This window comes from Sus scrofa, chromosome 2 (genome assembly GCF_054392235.1).
Source record: "Sus scrofa isolate SSC_HxYL_T2T_F1_AM1 chromosome 2, Sscrofa_HxYL_maternal_Yorkshire_Landrace_v2.0, whole genome shotgun sequence".
In the NCBI taxonomy this organism is placed as follows: Eukaryota; Metazoa; Chordata; class Mammalia; order Artiodactyla; family Suidae; genus Sus; species Sus scrofa.
In genome coordinates, this window is record NC_139384.1 from 38,254,543 (window position 1) to 38,270,315 (window position 15,773).

Here is a 15,773-nt window from a genome sequence, read left to right on the forward strand (position 1 = left end):
AAATTTTTAAAAATGGATGAAGAGCTGAATAGACATTTTCCAAAAGAAGAGATAAAAGGCCAACAGAAACATGATTGTGTGCCCAACATCACTAATTACTAGAGAAATACAAAGTAAAACCACAGTGAGACATCACTTCACTGTGAGGACAGCTGTTATAAAAAATGCAAGACATGGCAAGTATTTTCTAGGATGTGGAGAAAAGGGACTACTGGTGCACTAAGGGTGGGGATGTAAATTGGTGCAGCCACTATGGAAAATGATATGGAGTTTTCTTAAGATATTAGAAATAGAACTACCCCATGATCCAGCAATCCCACTTCTGGTTTATAATCAAAGGAAATGAAAACAAGATATGGAAAAGATACTTGCACACCATGGTTTATGCAGCATTATTTACAACAGCTAACATATAAAAAGAACCTAAGTGTCTGTCAGTAGATGAATTGATAAAGAAGATGTGATATTGATTATATATCTATGTCTATACATACACATTTTGCAATATTATTCATCCATGAGAAAGAAGGAAATCTAGCCTTTTGCAACAACATGGATGGACCCTAAGGGCCCTATGCTAACTGAGATAAGTCAGACAGAGTATGACAAATACTGTATGTCATGTGGAATCTACAATTAGTTGAACTTATAGAAAAAGAGAGTAAAATAGGGGTTACTGGGAGCTGGACAGTTGGAAAAGTGGGGTGACACTGGTCAAAGAATACAAACTTCTAGTTAGGGGATTAATAAGTTCTAGGGATTTAACATACAAGGTTGTGATTTATATTTGGTGATACCAGTGATATAATAATGTACTTGAAATTTGCTAAGAGAATAGATCTTAAATGTTCTCATTACAAAAAAAAAAAAAAAAGAAATGAAAGAAACAGACCAACTGAACAGACTAATCACTAGAAATGAAATTGAATATATCATAAAAACACTCCCTACAAATAAAAGTCCAGGACCAGATGGCTTCACAGGTGATCTCTACCAAACATACAAAGAGGAACTTACACCCATACTCTTTAAACTTTTTCAAAAGGTTGAAGAAGACGGAACACTCCCAAAGACATTCTACAATGCCACCATCATTCTAATTCCAAAACCAGACAAGAGTACCACCAAAAAAGAAAACCATAGGCCAATATCTTTGAGGAATATTGATGCAAAAATTCTCAACAAAATTTTAGCCAGCTGAATCCAACAACATATCAAAAAGATCTTACACCACGACCAGGTGGGATTCATCCCAGGTTCACAAGGATGGTTCAACATACGCAAATCAATCAAGGTCATACACCATATTAACAAAAGAAAAGTCAAAAATCATATGATCATCTCAATAAATGCAGAGAAAGCATTTGACAAAGTCCAACATCCATTCATGATCAAAACTCACCAAAGTGGGTATACAGGGAACATTCCTTAACATAATCAAAGCCATTTATGATAAACCCACAGCAAATATAATACTCAAGGGAGAAAAGCTGAAAGCCCGCCCACTAAAATCTGGAACAAGACAAGGATGCCCACTCTCACCATTGTTATTCAACATAGTACTGGAATTCATAGCCACAGCAATCAGACAAACAAAAGAAATAAAAGGCATCCAAATAGGAAGAGAAGTGGTAAAACTGTCACTATATGCAGAAGACATGATACTATATATAGAAAACCCTAAGGGTTCAACCCCAAAACTACCTGAACTGATCAGCAAATTCAGCAAAGTAGCAGGATATAAGATTAACATTCAGAAATCAGTCACATTTCTATATTCTAACAATGAAATATTAGAAAAGGAATACAAAAATACAATACCTTTTAAAATTGCACCCCCAAAAATCAAATAAAACTGGGAATATACCTGACCAAGGAGGTAAAAAAACTTATGTGCTGAGAACTATAAAACATTAATCAAGAAAATTAAAGAAGATGTAAAGAAATGGAAAGATATTCCATGCTCCTGGCTTGGAAAAATTAATTATAAATATGGCCATGCTACCCAAAGCAATCTACAGAGCCAATGCAATCTCAATCAAATTACCCACAACATTTTTCACAAAACTAGAACAAACAATCCAAAAATTTATATGGAGCCACAAAAGACCCAGAATTGCCAAAGCAAATCTTAAGTACCAAAACCAAGCAGGAGGCATACCTCTCCCAGACTTCAGGCCATATAACAAAGCCGCAGTAATCCAGTCAGTGTGGTACTGTACCAAAACAGATATACCGACCAATGGAATAGAATAGAGAATGCAGAAATAAACCCAGACACCTATGGTCAATTTATCTTTGACAAAGGAGGCAAGAACAGAAAATGGGAAAAAGTCTTTTCAGCAAGCATTGCTGGGAAACCTGGACAGCTGCATGCAAATCAATGAAACTAGAACACACCTTCACACCATGCACCTAAATCAACTCAAAATGCCTGAAAGACTTAAATATCAGATAAGACACCATCAAACTCCTGGAAGAGAACAGAGGCAAAAGATTCTCTGACATCAACCTTATGAATATTTTCTCAGGTCAGTCTCCCAAAGCAACTGAAATAAGAGAAAAAATAAACCAATGGGACCTAATCAAACTGACAAGTTTTGCACAGCAAAGGAAACCATAAAGAAAACAAAAAGACATCTTACAGAATGGCAGAATATAGTTTCAAATGATGCAACTGACAAGAGCTTAATCTCTAAAATATACAAGCAACTTATACAACTCAACAGCAAAAAAGCTAACAACCCAATGGAAAAATGGGCAAAAGACCTGAATAGACATTTTTCCAAGGAAGATGTGCAGATGGCCAACAAGCACATGAAGCAATGCTCAACATCCCTGATTATTAGAGAAATGCAAATCAAAACCACCATGAGATACCACCCACACCAGTTAGAATGGCCATCAGACTTATAGAATAGACTTGTGGTTGCCAAGGTGGGGTGGTTGGGGAGCTTGGGGTTAATACATACAAACTATTGCCTCTGGAATGGATTAGCAATGAGATCCTGCTGTGTAGCACTGGGAATTATGTCTAGTCACTTATGATGTAGCATGATAACATGCAAAAATAGAATGTGTACATGTATGTGTAACTGGGTCACCATGATGTACAGTGGAAAAAATTGTATTGAGGAAAAAACTATTAAGAACTAGTAATAAAATAAAAATAAACAAAATTTAAAAAATGTTCAACATCTCTGATTATTAGAGAAATGCAAATCAAAACTACCAAGAGATACCACCTCACACCAGTCAGAATGGCCATCATTAATAAGTCCACAAATAACTACTGCTGGAGAGGGTGGGAGAAAAGGGAACCCTTCTTCACTACTGGTGGGAATGTAAGCTGGTACAACCACTATGGAGAACAGTATGGAGGTATCTTAGAAAACTATACATAGAACTACCATATGACCCAGCAAATCCACTCTTGGGCATATATTCAGACAAAACTTTCCTTGAAAAGTTTCCTTGAACCCCCACATGTTCATTGCAGCTCTATTCACAATAGCCAAGACATGGAAACAACCAAGTGTCCATTGACAGATTGTTGGATTAGGAAGATGGATACACAATGGAATACTATTCATCCATAAAAAGAACAAAATAATGCCATTTGCAGCAACATGGATGGAACTAGAGACTCTCATACTGAGTGAAGTCAGTCAGAAAGAGAAAGACGAATATCATATGCTATCACATATCTGGAATATAATATATGGCACAAACGAACCTTTCCACAGAAAAGAAAATCATGGACTTGGAGAATAAACTTGTTGTTACCTGGGGGAGGGGGAGGGAGTGGGAAACATTGGGAACTTGGGGTAAATAGATGCAAACCATTGCTTTTGGAATGGATTAGCAATGAGATCCTGCTGTGTAGCACTGGGAACTATGTCTAGTCACTTATGATGGAACATGATAATGGGAGAAAAAAGAATGTATACATGTATATGTAACTGGGTTACCATGCTGTATAGTAGAAAAAAAAATTGTATTGGGAAATAACAATAAAAAATTAAAAAAATTCAATTAAAAATGGTAATTTTGCAAGGTGATATAGGTGTTAGTGAATGCTGTGGTGCTGATCATATTACGAAGTATAAATATGTCTGGTAACATGTTGTACACCTTAGACATAGAAAGTGTTATAGGAATCTGCATTACTGTTCATATTTTCACTATCTCCCTTTTGAACTCAATGTCTGTTAGACTGCATAGGTCTGTTTCATTGTTGTCTGCTTTAGGTGAATAAATACTGTAAACCAGTTATAATGGAAAAAAATAAAAATCATTACATAAAAATTAAAAAAAGAACGTGCTATAGGACAATTATAACAATAAACTTGAAGTATTGAGTAGATGTGTGTCCTTAAATTACCGTTTGTTGATGTTATGATTTTATGCCAGTTATTATACAAAGTGCTCAACATACTTTGCTTCACTGAGTCTCTGCACAGTCCTATAGGCAAAAAATTATTAATCATCTCCATTTTAGAAATGACAAACCTGAGGATTAATGATGTTATTTAACCTGGCATTAGTCCAACACATTGTCTTCATCATTCTGTTTAGTTTTTTACTAATTCTCTGCTCTTGGAAAAACAAACAGGCCAAAAACTATAAAGAAAAGTCCTGGATTTCTACTGAATAATGCATGGGCAATATTGTATATAAACCTGGACTTGGTCTTTGAGCTTTTAATTCCAGACACATGCACTTTCAACAGCCAGTAATACCCCTCCAGACAATGAAATAAATTATGGTTGATAAAATAACTTTGCCCCAAGAGCAGTAACTAAGCAAGGTAAATCTGTTGTGAAATCATTAAGAAGGATCAGCTAATTCACTTGTAATTACTCCTGAGGATATTCTCTTCCTGGTTTGCCCAGTTAAGACTTGAACACCTGCCACCCTCTCTTTGCAATGCTGCTGGGCATTCCCAGCCCAATAACGCCAGTTCATCCTAGGAACCCCGCCGAGAGACTTAGACCAACTAACAAGAGATTTCCCCCTTACTTAGACTTTGTGGGAGAACAGATTTTATTTTTATTTTTATTTTTAGTTTTACCAAAGTTTATTTTACCTTTTCCTCAGGAATGAGATAAAAAAAATGTTAGAACATATGTGCACATTCAAAATCAAGCAGTACAACTGCACAAGACATATCAATGCTATGCCATTTAAAATTAATGTCATTAACTTTAAAATTTGTTTTGTATCATGTTTGCTAATTAGTTACCATTGCCTTCATCATGATTAAAGGTCATTAATTCCTAATCATAAAAATAAACTTGGACCTAGTTTATTATTTATAATTTAATTGAAGATTGCCAAATATTGTCTGTTGTGAGCAATTCCTTTCAAAACTAGTACTAGCAGAGATCTGATGTCATAGATCAAGCCAGATGATAAAGTTGAACTGTTATAAATTTCAAAGGAAGATCACTTACTTAATACATGGAGTTTCTCCATCTATGAACACTGGGAAATTCTACAATGTGTGACAGGAAGTACAGGCTTACCGTTTGCTTTTGTGTGCCAAGCTGACATGAATTAGATCTGTTGATGGTCTTATACATTGAAGTGATTGGGGCATTGATAGAATAATTATTTTGTTTTAGTATTACCATGAATCTGACTTCACTAATGAGGGATGTGAAAAAGAGACCTAGTTTTCTCATATGCCCTAGCCTGAATTTGGTATACAATAGCCATACATGTATCTATCTATAAGCAATATTTGCACTTAAAAAAATATTTTATAACTTTGTGCAATGATCTCATTGCTACCAAATCCATGGGGCAATTCTTGGTTCTTGTCTTTTTTTTTTTTTTTTTTTGTCTTTTTGCCATTTCTAGGGCCACTCCCGCGGCATATGGAGGTTCCCAGGCTAGGGGTCGAATCGGAGCTGTAGCCTCCAGCTTATGCCAGAGCCACGCGGGATCCGAGCCACGTCTGCAACCTACACCACAGCTCACGGCAACACCGGATCGTTAACCCACTGAGCAAGGGCAGGGACCGAACCCGCAACCTCATGGTTCCTAGTCAGATTCGTTAACTACTGCGCCACGACGGGAACTCGGGTTCTTGTCTTTTTTGTTTTATTACCAGAATTTGACAGAATTGATAACTCCCTTTCCTAGATATATATACATATATATATATTTTTAACTTGTCTTTTGAAACACTTCCTTCTTTGTTTTCTTTCTTTTTCTTTCTTTCTTAAGATTCTCCTGCAATAGGCTTTTGTTAATCCCCACTATTTCTGATACATCTCAACTCTGGCTGAGTACTGGGACATTTTTTTTTTTTTTTTTTGTCCTCACTATCTCATTGAGCTCATCCATGGTAAAGATTTTAAATACAATCTCTGACAAAGATTACCAAATTTACATCTTCTAGCTAGACTTCTCAAATCCAACTGTAATTAATCCATTATATATAATCTTAAATTTGAGATATCCATTAGTGTCATCTTTTCCCGAAGCTTACTTCACCTACAGTCTTATCTTTCTAAGTTAAAGACAGTACCATCTTTCTGATTATTCATCTTCAAAATCTTGGAGTATTCTTGTCTTTTCCCATTCTGTCACGATGTATGTAAGTCATTCAACACCTAATTGGCTTCATTAAACAAGTATTCAGAATTAAATGTTGCACCTGCACTATTCTCTCCAATCTTTTAAGAACTTTTGTTAGAGACATATTATAGACTCTCAGTCTTTTATCCATGTCCCTTACCTATACACACATACTCACACCCCTTTTCATTTGCGTCAAGTTCTAAGTTAGTTTTTTAATTTATGCTCTGAGTCACTTCCCTTTTCAAACTTGTTCAGACAGAAGTGTTTATTTCTAAAATTGTTTTATTTTTATTTTAAATTTTCAATAATTATAAGTACATAATTTTTTCAAGGTTGATAATTGTTTTTATTTTATATCCACCTGTTCCTTTATTTTCTCTTAACATTTTTACAAAGAATTGATATTCTTCACATGTTTGCAGTTATCTCTTAGTGTTATATGAAGCACTAATTTTAAAATTTTAATCTCTGCAGCAAATTTAGCCAATTATACATCCCCCCCCCATAAAGGCTTGAGTGTAAAGACTATACACAGCAGCTTTCTCACCAGTGTACATAGCCTGTTGCCAATACAGGTTGCCCTAAGGGACGATGGAGGGAGTTCTTTACAGTGGAAATTAAGGTGTGACCTCATGCTGTATCCAATCTAGGCGTTAGACAGGTATTCAGGATGCCACTGGAACGCACCAGGGCACAGCAATCAGAATTCGCATTGGCCAAGACATCATGTGTATTGGCACCAAGCTGCATAACAGCGAGCACATGACAGAGGATTTAAGCAGGGCCAACTTTCAAGTTCCCTGGCTGCCAGAAGAGCCACATCATCAAGAAGTAGGGCTTCACCAAGTTTAATATGGATGAATTTGAAGAGATGCTGACTGTAAAGTGTCTCTTTCAGGAAGGCTCTGGTGTCACATATACCCCTAATTGTGGCCTTGTGGACAAATGGCAAGCCCTGCACCAGTAAGGGCTTCAACACTGACCCCTCCCTATTCATGGACACCAATAAATCCTCTCCGTATAAAATAAAGTAAAATAAAACTTCTTGTCATATCCTTCCAACAATTAATATTATCTACACTGAACTCTACTTGTGAATTTTGTTTACTGTCTTTTTAGCACTGGGGTTTTTATATATTTTGGAATTTGGGTAAGCAGATTCATTATGTGATGGAGGGTTTTTAATTAATTAATGAATTACTCTTTAATTATTTAAATTTCTTTATTTCTGCTCATCCTTACTTGCCTAAAGGCCATGTGGTTGCGTCTCCCTTCTCTTCAGGTTCTCCAATATTTATAATACTAACAACCAATATGCTTTGAACTTATGATCTTATGACCCACATCAAAGAATGTGTTAAAGGTATGTACCAAAAAAGAGTTCTCATACAAAATCTCCCCTAATTATGATTAGCAAAATTATTTAGAGAGCATGTGAATGAGTATTTTGCTTTTGGAGGAAACAACTGTGTTGCAGACACTCTGAATGCTGAGGATGAGGCAGCTATCCATATGATGATGCTGAAGGATTTCATGGCAAATTTCCCTCTCTGCATCTCAATTTTGACCTCTAATAGGGTCAGAAATTCAACCATTAAAGACGGAAGCCTGGTTTTGATTTTATTCATTTTATAATTCATTTATTTCTTCTTTAAATATTAAATGAATGCTCCTGTAACCCACGCATGGTAGGTTAAAAGAGGCACTAATAATATGTGCTGATGGTCCATATCGCATGCTATTTGGAAATCTCAAATTGCAACAGCAATGAGATACCACTACACATCTCTCAGGATGGCAAAATTTCAAAACACTGACAACACCAAATGCTGTCAAGAATCTGGAACAACAGGAACTCTCATTCACTGCTCGTAAAAATATAAAATAGTACAACCATTATGTAAGACAGTCTGGTGATTTATTACAGAAATATGTATATTCTAACATAGGATCCAACAATTGTGTTCCCTGGTATTTACTCAAAGGGGTTAAAAACTTATGTTTACATAAAACCTTCACAAACATCCTTGTAACAGCTTTATTCATAACTGTGAAAACTTGGAAGCAATTTAAGATATCCTTCAGTAGATGAATGAATGAATAAACTGGGGCACATCCAGACAATGGAGTATTAGTTAGCACTAAAAAGAAATGAGCTATCAAGGCATGAAAAGACATGGAGTAAACTTAAGGGAACATTACTAATTATAGGAAATCAATCTGAAAATCTACCTACTATCAGATTCCAAAAGTATGACATTCTGAAAAAGGTAAATTATGGAGACAGTGAAGAGATCATTGTTTTCCAAGAGCTTGAGGGGGAGAGGGATAAATAGGCAATTTATTATAGCTAATTATTACAGAGAATTTTATTTATTCAAATTATTATAGAGAATTTTTAGGGGAGTAAAACTATTCTCTATGAGACAATAGGTTGGATTACGTGATTATACGTTGGTCAAAACCCACAGAATGTACAACATCATGGGTAAACCCTAATGTAAGCTTTGAACTTTAGGTGATAATGATGTGTCAATGTGGGTTATTGACTCTGACAAATGTACACTCACTCTTGTGTAGCATGTTGATAGTGGAAGAGCCATTAGGTATGTGGGAATATGGGGGATATAAATGTCTGTATTTTTAACTCAATTTTGCTGTGAACCTGAAACTACTCTAAAATATAAAATCTATTACATCAAATAAATATATTTGACTTTATCAAAAAACAAAACAACATCTGACCCTACAATCTACAAAACAAAAGACTAGAATAACTGGTGTATTAAACCAAGTATATCAGATCTTTCACGTAAAATGTATATTCTTTCTGGAATGATATCAGTATGACTGCATAAGTAGATGGATATTAATAACAATATTTTAAAAACTATAATAAAACCTTAATATTCCTAAAGCGGCCTTAGCAGATTAATAGTTCAGAACTTAAGATCTATTGAATAATACATAGTATAACAGAGATCACAATTAAACTATGAACATTATTTCTGTTATTTACTAAAATAAGTGCACTAAATAAAGAATATTATTTTCTCAAATTGACATATTTTCACAGATGTACAATTTTATACAAATAAAATGTAGTAATTATATTTACCTTCTTTGGTCTTTATGAAATTTTTATAAAATCTGCTTACTGAAATTTCAGTATGCTTCTAAAGGCATTTTGCTTTAATGCAGATATCATTCATGTCAGTAAATACCATTTGTTCATTTTAATTTGTGTTTACATTGGAATTTTCAGTGATTATTTTCATTGTATGACAAATGAAAATAAAGTTGACTCCTGCTTGTAAAGTTGTGGCCCCAGCTTGTAAAGTTGACTCCTGCTTGTAAAGTTGTGGCCCCAGCAAGAAAGATTTTGTATAGTAGGTAAATATTATTCACTTTTTACTGCATATGTGAAGCATTTTTATTTAAAAAATCAAATTACTTTCAACATATTCTAGTTATTCTTCATTTTTATCCAAAATACACAGTCAAGTGCTCTAGCTTTGGCCATGAGGAAGTCATAGAAAAGCACACACCATTAGCCTCACTATACACAAGACTCCCATCAGCCTCCCACACCATCAGCCTCCCTATATACATCCTGCCCACCTTATAGATAGCTTTATATCTGTTCCATTGCACACAGCTCTCTTGCTAAGACATCTGTTCTACCTCTGTTTTTGCAAATACTCAGCCCTTTCTTTTTATTATTATTAAATAACTTTACTAAAAATAACTTTTATTTTCTTTAAACTAGAACCAAAAATCCTTCACTTGAGTGACGAGTAATATAATAGAACTTTAAATGCATTAACTTGTGAAAGACTTGACATATCATCATAAGGTAAGTTAGAATTATTCCAAATGATAAAACCCAAGTAACAGTGAAATAAAGACATTTAAGATTAAGTGAATCTCTTCATTTACAGGGCAAATAAAAATCAAAGCCAAGGTAAGATTCAAACCCAGGTTTTGACATCCATCAGATCTCCTGTCTCCATGGCCCAGGCTCATAAAAACCTTAAAGGCTCCCACACAAAAGTGCAGCTTTGTACATAATGACTCAGTTTAAGGAGAATCCTCTTTTGTGAAGCAATTATTGACACACTATACAAAGCACTTTTTACAACACAGACACATTTGAAAGGATGTACTGCTGCCTGGAGTGTTGCCACAGTAAAGGAGAAGAAGGAAGCCAGGGAGACTTCCTCTTAAAAAAAAAAAAAAAAAAATCCCAAAGCAGCTAAGAAATATCCATGTCTGGGCAAAGACTCATAGTTACAATAACGAAAAAGATGCAGTCTTCACCATCTAGGATTTGACAATCCAACACTTATGTGTGTAGAGGATTAGGGGAACCCTGTGGCCTTGAAAGATATCAATGCAGAAACAATTTGCTTACCTACCAAACTTGACTAGGGACTTCCTATAAGCCAGTGGGTCTCAAAAATGTGTTTTCTGGATCAGCAGCATCAGCATAACTTGGATACTTTTTGGGTCCCAAATTGACCCAAACTTACAAAATCACTCTGAGAGTGAGATCTGGCACTCTGTATTTTAACTAGCCATTCGATGATACTGTTCACTCAGGTTTGAGAAGCACTGCTGAAAGCCAATGTGGTGCCTTGCCCCAGATTTATACAGACAGAATCTAGTGGGCTTTCCATTTCTGGTTTTGTGCTCACAGCTAAATCTCTCTAGTTCATATCACCTGCAAATACTTTAGAGTTAACTACTCCCATTCTTTCACCTCCACCACCCCACTTTGAATAATATAAAATAATACAGATTATCTGACTAACAGATGGCTACCTTGAAATGCTACTCTAGTATCATTACCAAGTAGACCTCTCAAATACGGTAAAATCACACCCATAAATCTTTCTGGCTGCAATACTGGGATAGGACTATTTTTCATGATGATGGGAATATGATTCAAAAACCTTTAACATAAACCTTGTACTGTACAATCTTCCTGAATAATAAATAAGCCATCCAAATAACCTTTCTAATATTCACTTTCACAGACTTTCCTTTGTATTTTGTAAGGGCCTTGAAACCCAACTTTACCCCTGCTTGACTTGTGGTTATGGTTTCCAGCCAGCCCATCAGAGTTCTGCTGCTAAATGTAGACTGGGCTAGTGTTTTCCACTTAAAGTCTTTTGGCCTGGAGTTTATTCGAATCTCACTTAAAGCTTAGAGTTGGAGGTAGATATTTTCCATCTCGGTTACTCTACTAACCTTAGCATAGGAAGTATATTTATCATAAAGTCAAGGACTTATAGTCATAAATAATTTATAAATCACTCACTGGTAATAAAAATCAACATAAGACTGTTCATTAACAAAGTTGTAGGCATTTATCATGCAATTTGAATGCATATTTATATCTTCTGTTTCTTCTAATAAATAGCCTTATGTCCTCATAAGGTGCTAGAATATTCATTTTGCAAGTGAGATGACTAAGGCTGAGCATTTCACATTATAATGTTTCACTGTCCGAATCCTAAGTATGCATTTCATACATTTATTAGTTAGAACAAACTGGGTTTAGCTCTGTCACAGAGACCCAGGATAGCAAAACCTTAAACACAATACACATTTATTTTTCTCTGCCTTTTTGACATAGAAGTGAAAGTGATGTGATTTTAATTTCTTAAAGGTGTTAAGGACCAGGCTCCTCTTACTTGATGTGTTGCCACTTCTTTGGTGTTGCCCTTAACTGTTTGGTCCATGAGATCGTCACCTCTATATTTACATTTCATCATTATGGAAGGAGTGGGAGCTGGGGGGTGGGATGAGAAGAATAAACACCTTTTCTTTATGGATATAATCTGGAAGGTACCAATATCTCTTCTTTTTATAGACAGTGGCCAGAACATGGCCCAGCTAGCTATAAAGGAGGTTGGAAAAGCATTTATTTTGAGTGTCAATTTGCTCAGATAAAAGTGGAATATCTTATTAGAACAGAGGGAACAGCTTTTTTGGAGAACTTTCATTTTTTCCGCATTTGATCACACTTTTCTCACATTAATTTAGAACCTGGATCTTAACTCATAATATAGGAGGTGAAAACTGGTAAATAACAAATCTTTAGCACTCAGATTGATTAGCAGAACACACGCAAAGCTCCTTTTCCAGCTGAAAACATTAGTCTACCTAGTGCCTCATATTCCATGAGTCTGTAAAATCAATTATGAATTTTGCTCCCAAGACACATCTGGTGATAAAACATCATAGATAAAATGTTTAGTCACTATTTCTCACATTAGGGACCTCAAATCATATTCAGAACCACAAAGGGTATTTAATAATGTATCAAAATCCTTGTTCCTGCCTAGACTGGGTGAATCAGAATCTTTAGTAATTCAGCCCAGAAGAGTCTTCCACACAGTAAGCTTTAAAACCACCACAGGGTGAGAGGAAGAAACAGATTTTAATTCTTTCAGGATCTCTCTTCCAGCCTCCTACTGCTGTCCTACTTATCTTCAGGTTGGTTTTCCTATGCTTATTAATTCCCAGCAGGTGTTATAATTCAAATACTACAGGAAGAAATTATAGGAATCACTAAAACAGTCAAACTTTTAGTCATTATCTTATGCAAGCTTCTTAACAATACTGTGAGATAGCTAGCAAAATGCAGTACGATTCTACAACAGACAAGTAAACTAAACTGGCATTCAGAGGGGCAAAGAGCTTTACACAATGCCCCAAAGAGGTGGACAGAGATCTTTATTTGACCGCAGGTCCTGTACTCTTGCGCACCTTTGTACAATTTGTCTCCCAAGTAATAAGAAGGTTGAGAGCATAACTCCAAGCATAACTCCAAGCATAACAAGGTGGTTTCAGCATTGCCACCTCAGACCTATGAAGATGTTAATCTGACACATCTTTCCTCAGTGCCTGTAACTTAAACCAAACAGGAGGCCTAATGTGCAATTTTTAATGTTGAAATTAATATCTGAGGTCCAATGGCTTTCCTGACGGAAGAGGGGGGAAGTGATTATGAATGTCTGACCCAAGTGCTAATCTAGGCTCTTTGCATGATACAGATATAACAGTTCACACTCTGAAGACCAAAGCTGTTGTCACTCTATCATTCTTATGCTGAGCTTGTAGTGCATAAATAATCAATGATTGCGTGTTCACCCGTATTTTCTTCTAATTATACTCAACATTGTAAAAAATATCAACTACTTAAGGAAGTTATGAATAGATGAAGAATTTCAAAATCTCTAAATGTCACTTCACTTTCAAAATTTGAAAAGATCTACAGCTTGTACAAATCTTGTGCCCACATTTGATTCTTCTTGTGGTATGCCTGCTGTGATCTGTGCTTTTAGACTAGCACTGGGGTTTGAAAGCATTAGAGTCTGTGAATGAACTGTCATTACATCTGTCTTAATTGCATTTCCATCTGCTCATGCAGTGTGCACCTGTACTTGGCTGATTTGACTAGAACAAGGGAAAAAATCTTCTAACACGGTTTTCTTTACATCAAAAAGCAAGATTTTTTCTTTTTATTTTATATATTGTTAGAGAGGAAATAAAAACATGGAATGGAATTCACAAGACATATGTTTTATTCCTGGGTCTCCAACTTACAAGCTGTCACCATGGACATGGTACTGTGACATTTCAAAACCTCTGTTTCTCCATCTATAATTATGTCTGCCTCTTCACTATGTTAGTGTGAGAATAAAAGGGAATTATATATGTACAACTGCTTTGTAAATATAAAAAAATGCAATTTTGCATATGCTATACATTTATATGTTGTTGAGACTGATGCACAAACTAAAAGACTGTAAGATTCTCCTCAAATATAGAGTTTATTGGTTAATTTAAAAATCTGTATGTGATTTTACTGCTTCCATATGCTGAAATTAATCTCCATTTTTGTGAGTATAAAACGGGGGAACAGAGCAGGAAGAGAGGAGCTTTGAAGAATTGATAGGTAATTAACATTTTAAATATGACTTTTAATCCTCCAAAATGTTTTAATCTCCTTAAACAGTTTCATAGATGCACTACTGAGCTGCTACAGCCAGGGCAGAGAACAAAGTGCTTGGATGAGGGAGTGCAGCTGAGACAGAAGCAAATACAGCAAGCAAATACAGCGTGAAATCATTCCAGATGGATTTAAGTACCCATAATTAGTACCAAACATTGTGCAAAGCATATTAGAGGGAACAAACCTCCTTCATAACACTACTGAATTAGACTAGCACTGGTATGTAAGGAGAATTTTCAGTAATTTTAAGTAAAGACTGAGAAAATTCTGCAAATGATAATGGTTCAGGTAGAAGAAATTGATATCCCAGTGCAGAGTGATATGGGAGATAATAGTGTCTGGGCACATGAAAGATAATCAGAACAACATTTGAACATTTATCATAACTAGGGGGAAGAAGGTTAAAGAGGGGGCCAAGGATAAAAACAAAGTGGGAGGTGGATGAGGGGGAAGAGAAGCAGGGAAAAGAGGACAACCATCAAAGACCAGAATCAAATGTAACTAAGTCTAGGTTTCCATCACTTTCTTAGTAAAGGAGGATAAGAAGAGAAGAAACAATTGTATAAGCACTTCTGTATCATTATAGTTTGGGAAAATTTACTTCCTGAGGTAACTCCACGGCACATTACACAGAAAGGTCATCCAAAATGTAAGCTAATCTTTCTGAAAGAAATGTTTACTTTGGCTTCATAAAGTTCTGAATTAAATAATTTTCCTGATGCAATTAAACAATTCTTAATGTGGTCCTAAAGAATACTGGCCGGGAGTTCCCATTGTGGCGCAGTGGTTAATGAATCCGACTAGGAACCATGAGGTTGTAGGTTCGGTCCCTGCCCTTGCTCAGAGGGTTAACAATCCGGCGCTGGCGTGACCTGTGGTGTAGGTGGCAGACGCGGCTTGGATCCCACGTTGCTGTGGCTCTGGCGTAGGCCAGCGGCTACAGCTCCAATTGGACCCCTAGCCTGGGAATCTCCATATGCCGTGGGAGCGGTCCAAGAAATGGCAAAAAGACCAAAAAAAAAAAAAAAAAAAAACTGGCCCTATGGAATAGGAATTATGATAATATTACAAATAATTCCATGATGAAATAAATTTGAGAAACATTTCTCTTTGCTGAAGGATGTCTCAGAACCTGATTTAAAGAGAGTCTGGTGAG

At 35.8% G+C, this 15,773-nt stretch overlaps 1 protein-coding gene and 1 non-coding gene across 6 annotated transcripts in view; one reads left to right on the plus strand and one right to left on the minus strand.

Moving 5' to 3' along the window:
- The window catches only part of LUZP2 (leucine zipper protein 2), a 532,880-nt gene that overhangs the window by 177,010 nt on the left and 340,097 nt on the right, over positions 1–15,773 (minus strand). The gene's annotated exons all lie outside the window — the stretch shown is intronic.
- Positions 7,060–7,194, plus strand: LOC146405324 (small nucleolar RNA SNORA70). Its single transcript, XR_014839235.1, has one exon. It is a non-coding gene; the product is annotated as a small nucleolar RNA SNORA70 (small nucleolar RNA).